This window comes from Sorex araneus, chromosome X (genome assembly GCF_027595985.1).
Source record: "Sorex araneus isolate mSorAra2 chromosome X, mSorAra2.pri, whole genome shotgun sequence".
NCBI lineage: Eukaryota > Metazoa > Chordata > Mammalia > Eulipotyphla > Soricidae > Sorex > Sorex araneus.
Genome location: NC_073313.1, coordinates 159,974,506 through 159,985,012, shown reverse-complemented (window position 1 = coordinate 159,985,012; position 10,507 = coordinate 159,974,506).

The window sequence follows — 10,507 nt, the reverse complement described above, 5'->3', positions numbered from 1 at the left end:
TGCGGAGACAACCAGGCGGCCTGTCTGGAAGAGGGGTCCTTTCCCTGACAGGCCCGTGGAGCGAGGGGAGGGTGTCCCGGCTCGGCAGACTTCACCAGCCTTCGTCTGTGAGGCCCCTGCCGGCCTGGCCTGGTGTCCGGGGTCCGAGCTCCCTCTGCTGGGCTGGAGGGGCGGCTGCTCTAGCAGGGCTGAATCCAGGGGCCTCGAGAGGGACCACCCCACGCGACCCCTTGGCCCCGACCCACCCAGGACACCGGACCCTCCGGGGACGCCCTGGCAGCCTCAGCACCAGCCCTGCCCAACGTGGCCCAGACAGGGTCGGCTGGGGGGGACTCGCCGCGTCCAGAGGGACCGTCAGCCACTGCATAGCCCACGGGACGGCGTGCTCAGTGTATGTGGGCACACGGGCACACGCCTACACACGCATGCACATGACATGTACATGGACAAGCACATGCATGCACACTTGATGTGCCTACAAGTGCACATGTGTGAATATATGGGCACAGGTGTGCACATGTGAATATGCATGCAGTGTCCACATGCACATGGACACATACACATGTGTGCACATGTGAATATGCATGCAGTGTCCATGTACACACATACACACATGTGCATATGTGAATACGCATGCAGTGTTCACATGCACGTGGACACACATGTGTACAGATGTGTGCATATGTGAATATGCATGCAGCATTCATGTGCACATGGACATACATATACCTGCACATGTGAATATGTATGCAGTGGCCACATACATGTGTCCACATGCATGTGGACACACATACATGTGTACATGTGAGTGTGCATGCAGTGTCCATGCGCACATTCACACACACGTGTGCACATGCACAGGACAGGCAGGGCTGGCCCATTATTATTTCCTGGTCACTAACTCTGGAAAAGAGGCTCCGTGGCCCCATCTGGCTCTTTAGCAGGTCGTGGCCCCGTCACAGGGCACCGAGGGGCCCCCAGTGGTCCTGCTCAGGCCCCAGCCCTGGCAGCGCCCAGCGGGGCAGCCTGGCCCGTGCACACAGCTGGGCACCTCCCCTGCGACCCCCAGGGGTCCCGGGGCCATCCTGACTCCTGACGATGGTCACGGGTGGGGTCCTCCCCTCCCCCCAGCAGGACCCCTCCCCCCAGCTGGCTCCAGGGGCGGCGGCTCGGTTGGGCGGGTAAGCCCGAGGTCACGGCGTCCCTCGCGCCCTGGCCGTCTCCTGACCGCGGGGCCGTGGTCGGGGCGGACCCCCGGCAGCCTCATGGAAGCGAGACCCCTCTCCCGGCCTCCGGGCTGACAGCGGGCAGAGGGTGGGGGGCGGGACCCCGGCCGCACGCTCACCTCTCCCGGGAGCTGGGGAAGGACTTGGGGGGGGGGTCCGAGGCCACCAGGTGTGCGGCCCCCGCTGTGGTTTGAAGCCCCCGGAGCCATCCGTCCGGACCCCTGGGGCAGGTGCCCTCCTGCCTCTGTTCCCGCCAGCTCGGCTTGCTAGAAGCTTCCCCGGGGTGGGGCCCGGCAGCAGCCCCGACTCTGTCACTGTCCTAGGCAAGGGGCCAGGCAGAGACTCGGGGTCCCAGGGCGGTGGGGGGATGCTCTTCCCTCCTCCTCCTCCTCTACTCTTTAGTGTTTAATCTTTTTACAAAATTCTTGCTGTTTTTGCTCCATCCCCCGCGATGCTCAGGGCTGACTCCTGGCTCTGCACTCAGGGATCCCTCCTGGCGGTGCTCGGGGGACCCTATGGGATGCCGGGGATTGAACCCGGGTCGGCCGCGTGCCAGACCAACGCCCTACCTGCTTTATTGCTCCTCAGCCCCATCCACTGTCCCCCCCACCTCTCTCTCTCCCTCTCTCTCTCCCTCCCTCTCTCTCCCTCTCTCTCTCCCTCCCTCCCTCTCTCTCCCTCTCTCCTCTCTCTCCCTTTCTCCTTTTCCCTCTCTCCCTCTCTCTTCCTCTCTCCCTCTCTCTCCCTCTCTCTCTCCCTTTCTGTCCCTCTCTCTCTCCCTCTCTCCCTCTCTCTCTCCCTTTCCCTCTCTCTCCCTCTCTCCTCCATTACTCCCTCTCTCCTCTCTCTCCCTCTCTCCCTCTTTCTCTCTCTCCCCCTCCCCTCCTCCCTCTCTTGCCTTCATCTCTACTGGCTTCTCATTCTCTCTGATTTCCAGTTTGTCCACCATGGAACCATACCCACAAACACACACACATATGCACACACACACACAAACCCCTCCCACATGCACACACACATGCATGTACACATGCACACACACCACGTGCACACACATGCATGCACACAAACCCCTCTCACATGCACATACACATGCATGTACACATGCACACACACCATGTGCACACACGCATGCACACACACAAACCCCTCCCACATGCACACACATGCATGTACATATGCACACACATGCACGCGCGCGCGCGCACACACACACACACACACACACACACACACACACCTTTTCCCTGACCCTCCCGGGCCCTCAGGAGCGGCTGCCTCGGTGTCTCCTATATTGGCTCCTTCGAAACCTCATTTGTGCTGGGAAACGCCCTTAGCCCCTTCTCTGGGGGGCGATATGCAGACAGTTTATCTGCCCTCGGGACCCGGCCTGGGACTGCCCTGCACGCTTCGGCCTCACCCGGAGCGTGTCAGAACTGGGGGTCCGGAGCCCCCGCGGCGGGGGGGATTCTGCCACCCTCGGCTCAGAACACGCGTGGCGAGACCCCAGGCCTCACATCTCCCGCGGCGAGTCCGCGTGTGTGGGGGGGGACAGTCGGCCATGGGGCCCCGCCGTCCCCCCCTGACCCTCGGAGGCTCTCCGGCCTTCCCGGGGTCCGGGCAGGGGTGAGGGCGGCGCCCGGGGGAGCCCCCGACAGGTACACAGGGCGATTGTTCCTGGTGCGGGTCAGCGGGGTGCGGGCGCTCTCTCATCCCCGAGTCGCTCCGGCAGGCCAGCGTGTGGTGGGGCGGCCTCAAAGGCGCCCTTGTTCCGCACCCCCTTATCTGCCATCGCCCGGATGGCCGAGGTCTCGTCTGGGTGGCTGACTTCAAAGGGGCTTTTCACATTGTTTTAATTTTTCTGTTTCAGGGATAACAGCCGCGCTTCTGGGGGCATTTGGCGCCGCAATCAGACCCAATATTCTTAACCGCGGCCCCGGCGGCCGGCCCGGCGGACGCTCCAGCAGCCTGCCCGAGCGGCTGCCAGCGGGACAGACAGAGGGACGCTCTGTTCACGGCCTCCCCGCCCCCCTGCATTCCTGTCTCCGGGCTGGCCCCGGGCTGGGCTTTGGGACGCGCGCCCCCGGGGGCTGCAGGTGTCCCGGGGTCAGGGTCCTTGCGGATCGGGGGGGTGGCGAGAAGCGGGGTCTGCGTCTTTGGAGCCACACCCCAAGGTTTTGTGGGGTCAGCGGGTCCCTGCAGGGGCCCCACGGGGTCTGTTTCATGGGGTCCCCTAGCAGGTGGCACCTAGGACCCCGCTTAGGGGGCTCACGGGGGGGTCCTCGTTCCATGGAAAGGCCGAGCGGGATTGCCTCCGCCTCCCGCCTCCCACCCGGCCTCTGGGCAGAGGGCAGAGTGGTTAGCGCCTGCGGTGTCGCCCTGGGGTCCTGCGCTCAGACAGCTTTGCCTGGCACCTGCAGCACCGCGCGGTGTGACGGACGTCAGGACTCCAGCTCGGGGGCTCGGGAGGGCGGGGGCTGGGGCCCGGGACCCCCGGTGCTGCCTCTGCACCCACAGGCACCGTCCCGGGGCCTGGCAGCGGGGGCCACGGGAGCTGCGTTTCCTCGGGCCCCGGGCTTCGACCCCTGAGCCTCTCCCGGGCTGTTTGGGTGCAGACGGCGCCCACCTGCCTGCAGGAGCTGTGCTGAGGCTTGTGCCGGCAGCCCGGGCCGAAGGGGTGAAGGGTGTGTATGTGTGTGTGTGTGTGTGTGTGTACATGTGTGAGTGTGTCTGTGTGAGTGTGAGAGTATGTGCGTGTGTGCATGCCCATGTGTGTGTGTGTGCATGCCCGTGTGCGTGTGTATGCATATGTGTCTGTGTGCTTGTGTGTGTGTGTATGTGTCTGTGTGCATGTGAGTGAGTGTGTATGTGAGTGTGTATGTGTGTGTCTCTGTGCATCTGTGCGTGTGTGTCTGTGTGCTTGTGTGTGCATGAGTGTGTATGTGTCTGTGTGCATGTGGGTGAGTGTGTATGAGTGTGTGTCTGTGTGTGTGTCTGTGTGCTTGTGTGTGCGTGCATGAGTGTGTATGTGTCTGTGTGCATGTGGGTGAGTGTATATGTGAGTGTGTGTGTCTGTGTGTGAGTGTGTGTCTGTGTGCTTGTGTGTGCGTGTGTGTGCTGAGTGTGTATGTCTGTGTGCATGTGGGTGAGTGTGTATGTGAGTGTGTGTGTGCGCGTGTGTATCTGTGTGTATGAGTGTGTGTCTGTGTGCTTGTGTGTGCGTGTGTGTATGTGTCTGTGCATGTGGGTGAGTGTGTATGTGAGTGTGTGTGTCTTTGTGTGTCTGTGCGTGTGTGTCTGTGCGTGTGTCTGTGCGTCTGTGTGTGTGGAGATGCAGTTGGTGGGGACAGGGCTGGGGTGTGAGGGGTGCCCCCATCTCTGCCGCCCGCCCCCTACACTCTTGGTTTCCATGGACTAAGCCTGGCGGCTTCAAAGGAGCCGGGCGGATCATTTCGCCTTTATGAGCCGTCACCCCGGGGTCAGGGAATAAATGTCACGGGCGGGCGGGAAGGCAGGTTGGAAAGGTGAGGGGCACAGCGGGGCTCTGCGGCCACATGGCGTGTCCGCCCCCCGCCCCCCGCACCTGGTGCCAGCCTTGGGCTGAGGTGGGCGTCCCCGGGGGCCTCGGGTCACTGGTGGCGCAGCTGCCCCGGCTTTACGGCTGCCGCCCGGGTGTCCTCGGGGTGTCCCCCAGAGGCAGCCATGGGCCCTGCCCAGAGGGCAGCGGCAGCCAGTGGGCTTCCCACCCCGTCACTCCCCGCCAGCAGCCTGCTCTGCCCCTCGCAGCCGTGACCCTGCAGAGCGCAGCAGAGAGGGGGCAAGTGAGCAGGTGCCTGGCATGGGAGGCGGGGCGGGGGGCAGGGGGGCAGGGCCGGAAGTGGCCACTTGCACCTGAGGGCTGAGACTCAGGGGTGAGGCCGGCCAGGACCGCACGCCGTGGAGGGGGTGGGGGTGCTGCAGGGGGCGCCCACATAAAGGCTTCTGTGGCGGGGAAGGAGCAGACCCGGCATCTGTATGGCAGGCACGGTTGGGGACACCTGAGTTCCCTCGGGAGCACACACAGAGCTGGGGGTGGTGCCCCATGGGGTCCGCTGCTCCAGTCCCCCTAACAGTAGGGCAGGGCATCTGCAGAGGGACCCCCAGAGCAGCCTTGGGGGTGTGGAATCTTCTGGTGACAACGAAGGGGCAAAACCAAGGGGGAGAGGAAAGAAACAAACTCTTCAGTTTGATTCCTTCAGACAGGAATCAGCTACTGGAGGACGTGGGGAATCAGGTGGACAGAATTTGTTAGATCCACAAGATCTGCCAGACCCTGTTAGATCCATTAGATCCACCAGATCAGGCAGATCAGCAGGATTGCTCAGACCCACTAGATCCATTAGATCCACCAGATTTCCCTAGATCGGCCGGACCTGTTAGACCCACTAGATTAATTAGATCCACCAGATCAGGCAGATCCCCTAGATCGGTCGGATCCATTAGACCCACTAGATCACTAGATCAGGCAGACCCACCAGATCCATTAGATCCACCAGATTTCCCTAGATTGGTTGGACCTGTTAGGCCCACTTAGATTCATTAGATCCACCAGATCAGGCAGATCCCCTAGAGCAGTCAGATCTGTTAGACCCACTAGATCAGGCAGACACACTGGATCAGTCCGATCTATTAGATCCACTAGATCAGTTGGATGTGTCAGATCCACTGGATTGCAAGGTAGGCAATCCCGGCGCCGTGGGGAAGCAGAAATGATGGGTGCCCCAGTACCCGCCTGGGGTGCCACGGGGGGCTGCTTCCTGCTTGTTTGCATGCAGAAGGAAGATCTCGGGGAGGCAGTGCTGAGGGCTTTTGTGTCTGAATACGGGGCGGCCGGTCGTGGGGGCGCCCAGAGCCAGACGGAAGCAGCGACCCTCAGCCCCAGCGCCTGTGTGACTCACCCGTGTGGACACCTCGCCCCCAGAAAGAGGGGGCTTACTGATGGAGACACGGGGGCCCCTGAGAGCCCTGGGGCGCGGGCCCCGCACTTACCACCACCCCCAGCCTTCCTGCACGGTCTCTGCTGTCAGGACCAGGAGCAACCCGGGGTGCCGTGGGCGGCCCCTTCCCTGGGACTTGGCCTCGACCCCTGCCCGGAGCGGGTGAGTGACAGCGGGGCTGCCCCCCGGGATGCAGCCCGCACCCCCAATGCAGCGTGACGCCCGCCGCGGGTCCCTGGGCTCAGGTCTGCACCCCAGTGGGGGCTCCTGCCTCCCTCACTCCCCCCGCCCCGCCTCCCCCACCCCTCCTCGCCCCTCCTTCCTCCCTCACTGCAGGACCCGGGTCCTGACTTGGCCGCTGGCACGGGCGGGGGGTCCTGGCAGAGGAGTTTGGGGGGTGGGGGAGGGGACCCGAGCATGGGTGGGCCTTGGCTGCGCCCTCAGTTTCCCTCCTGCCCCCAAACAGTCCTGCTCTGCGGACAAGGCAGTGCCTCCCCAGCCCCCAACACGTCTCCCAGGATGCCGACAGGCCTCGTCCTGCGAAGGGGCTCCCAGGTCCTCTTGCCAGGGCGTTAGGGGGTGCTGGGCTCCCCGAGGCGCCTGTCCTGGGGAGATTCTGTGCCGTGGGGGAGGGTATGGACGTGAGCGCCCGCCCCCAGCTCTGAGCTGAACATCCAGGGCCCGGGGTGGCACTAAGTGTCTGCCCCCCTCAGTACTGGGGCGCCCGCTGCGCCGTGTACCCCCATCCCAGCAGTCTGTGGGTCCCCGAAGACTCGGCCCCGGGCCTTCCCCGCCTCCTGCTCAGACGGTTCCTCCTGGCGCCCAAACAGGCCTGGGGCCCCCGGAACCCCCTTCCCGTCCTTCCTCCCGCGGCTGCGGGACACGGAGCAGCTGGCTCGCGTGTCACAGCCGATTAGGCGTCGGAGCAGCAGAGGATGGGGTGACACGGCAGAGTGACCCCCGCTGTCACGGGGCAGATGTGGGGGCCAGCACGTCCCCACAGTCCCCGCAGCTAATTAATCACCTCGGCTGGCGCGTGGTGACAGCTAGTCCCTGCCAGGCTCCCACGGACGGGCGGGCGGGCGGGCGATGGACAGACGGATGGACGGGGCCCCCCCGCCCCAGCTCCTGGCAAGGTGCCCCTGAAGCTGCGGCTGCAGAGAGGGGAGCAGGGGACGCGCATGCACCTTAGCTCCCGCCCGTCCGGGATGCTGCCCCCCACACGGGGTTCTCTCGGGCGTCGGCTGTGACTTCAGGGTGTCGCCGCGGGCACTGGTGACAGGGGTGGGGGCTGGTAAGCCAGGTGCGGGGGGAGCCCGCTTTTCTGGAGCAGAGTTGACACCAGCTGAGCTTGAGGGACCCCACCCCCACCCCAGGGGTCCGTCTTTGCCTCAGCTTCCCTGGAGGGTCGGGGTAGAGGCACGGAAGAAGAGGCAGGAGTGGGCGAGGGCATACATGTGGGGGTGTGCATGTGAAGGTGTGTGCACTGGGGAACATGTGTCTGCATCTGTGTAGTGATTCAAACATGTGATGGGGAGCTAGGGCACACGTCAGTGCATGGGAAGGAGCGAGCGAATGTAGGCATGTGATGGCATGTGCATGTGTGTGCAGGCATGTGAGGGTGTGTGCATGAGTGTGCAGGCATGTTATGTCATGTGCATGTGTGTGCAGGCATGTGACGGCATGTTCATTAGTGTGCTGTCATGTGATGGTATGTGCATATGTGTGCATGCGATGGTGTATGTATGTGATGGTGTGTGCAGGCATGTGATGGTGTGTGCATGCATGTGAATGTGTGTGCAGACATTTGAGGGCATGTATGTACGTGTGCATGTGTGTATGCATGTATGTGCATGCGTGTGCAGTGGCCCGGGTGCAGGATGGGACCCAGGGTTGTCCCAGATCCCTTCCTGGTCCTCCGCCTCCCTGAAAGCCAGGCCAAGCCAGCCAAATGCGGGGCGATGTCTCCACCTGGTGGCCGTGCCCAGAACTGCAGCCAGCCTCGGCGAGCCCAGGGGTCCGTGCCAATATGGGCGTCCCACACATCTAGTTTCCTGGGCGGGGGGCGGGGGGGCTCTTTAATGGGGCTGTTCGTGGAAGGGCTGCAGGACTGCTTTCCGTCTGCGTGTTGTGTGAGAAGCTTGGAAAGGGGCCGAGGGGCAGCCGGGCATCACGCGACTCCGTCCCCCGGGAAGCTGTGGCCGGGGCCTCTCCTGGGAACATCTGTCCATCCTGGGCCGTCCTCCCAGGAGGAAGGTGTGGACAGACACCCCCAGCCCCTGCCCCTGGGAACCTCGAAATTTACGTTGGAAGGTCGTGACATGCAGGGCTCAGCCTGGGAAGCCGGCCCCAGGACCTTTGCAGTCTTCCTGGACAAGGGACCTCGGGGGGTGTCGCCGGGAGCTGCGGTGACCGGCACCGCAGGAAGCCGGGTGATGGTGTCCCCATCACCTCTGCATCCTCTCCGCTGACCCAGCAGCAACTCTGAGCCATGCTTGGGAGCGAAGCGCGTGCTGGGTGCCGGGGGCAGCTCCGTCCCCGGGACCAGGGTGCGGCCCTGCAGAGCCGGTTCCCTTGGTGACCTTGGCGGGTGCCTGGACCCGCCATGGAGGAAAGGGTCGTGTCGTGGCCCAGCTCCCCCGGGCCGAGGCCCCACCAGGACGGAGCCTGGGGCAGGCCCGGGAGGGTCACCTGTTTGGTTCAGAATATCCCCCTACTTTTCACTTGTTTTCCCGAATCCTGGAGCCCCCTGGGGGTCCCTTGTCCCCCCCCCCATTCTGTGTGGGTCCCTCTCATTCCCGGGGGCGTTGCCGAGAGGCGGGGGTCCGGGTAACGAAGTCCAGCCCCCCCCCATTCCAGCCAGGCCCGTATGCTGTGATGACCCTGATTTTTAGGCGTAAGGATTTTAAATTACTCCACAGACGTCCGTTCACCATCCGATACAGTCATATTTTATTTTCCCAGAAAAATGGCTTTTTGGGGCCAGCGCAACAGGATAGCGCGGAGGGCGTGGCCAACCCGGCTTCGATCCCCAGCATCCCATAGGGTCCCCCGAGCACCGCCAGGAGTGATTCCTGAGTGCAGAGCCAGGAGGAACCCTTGAGCATCGCCGGGTGTGACCCAAAAGGAAAATAAAACTTAAAAAAAATGAATTAAAAATGGCTTTCTGGGGGCTGGGGCGATAGCACAGCGGGGAGGGTGTTTGCCTTGCATGCGGCTGACCCAGGTTCGATTCCCAGCATCCCATAGGGTCCCCTGAGCACCGCCAGGGGTAATTCCTGAGTGCAGAGCCAGGAGTAACCCCTGTGCATCGCCGGGTGTGACCCAAAAAGCAAAAAAAAAAAAAGGCTTTCTGGGGCCAGAGTGATGGCACAGCAGGGAGGGCATTTGCCTTGCACAGCTGACCAGAGTTCTATTTCCAGCATCCCATAGAGTTCCCCGGGCAGAGCCAGGAGTGATTCCTGAGTGCAGGGCCAGGAGGAATCCTTGAACCCCGCAAAAATGTGCCCCCCCAATTACTTTCCTTGACTTTACTTTTTATCGATCAGTTGTTTTCCGTTACCCCCAGTCGTCTGCAAGGAGACACACCCGCAGCAAGATTTAATTAAAGATTTAACGACAAGGGGCTGGAGTGATAGCATAGTGGGTAGGGCGTTTGCCTTGCACGCGGCCGACCCGGGTTCAAATCCCAGCATCCCATATGGTCCCCTGAGCACCGCCAGGAGTAATTCCTGAGTGCAGAGCCAGGAGTAACCCCTGTGCATCGCCAGGTGTGACCCAAAAAAAAAAAAAAATTAACGGCAAGGCAGTGGCGCAATTGCGCCACATGCCCACTGGAGGGCGGCAGAGTCCCGCCAATGGGGCCAGATGGGCTGCAGGTGAAGCCTTAGCAGCAGCACGTGGGCGCACGCGGTGGGCGGGAATTCCTCCGTCCTGCCGGCCCCAGGCGGGACCACCGTGTCCCCCGCAGCCCGCAGCCCGCCCTGGCTCCTGGGGGATCGAGTTTGAGGTATGGAGCCGCCTTTCCCCCAGCCCCAGGAGTTTGGGAAAAGTTTACGGCAGGGGGGAGGCAGGGGGGGAAGGGGGAAGAGCGGGGGAGGGGGGGAGAGCGGGGGGGGGGGGCGGCTGGGGGCTGGGCGGTGGGCAGGGGGCCCTGGCAGGAAGCCAGCCACGCAGGGCCTCTTGTTCAGGAAGGTTCTAGGGTCGGGGCAGGGCGAGGGGCAGGGCCCGAGTCGGGGTCCTTGGCTCCATCTCCCAGCCCGGAGGCCTCCGTGTGGAAGGAAACTCTGGGAAACGCTTTTCCCG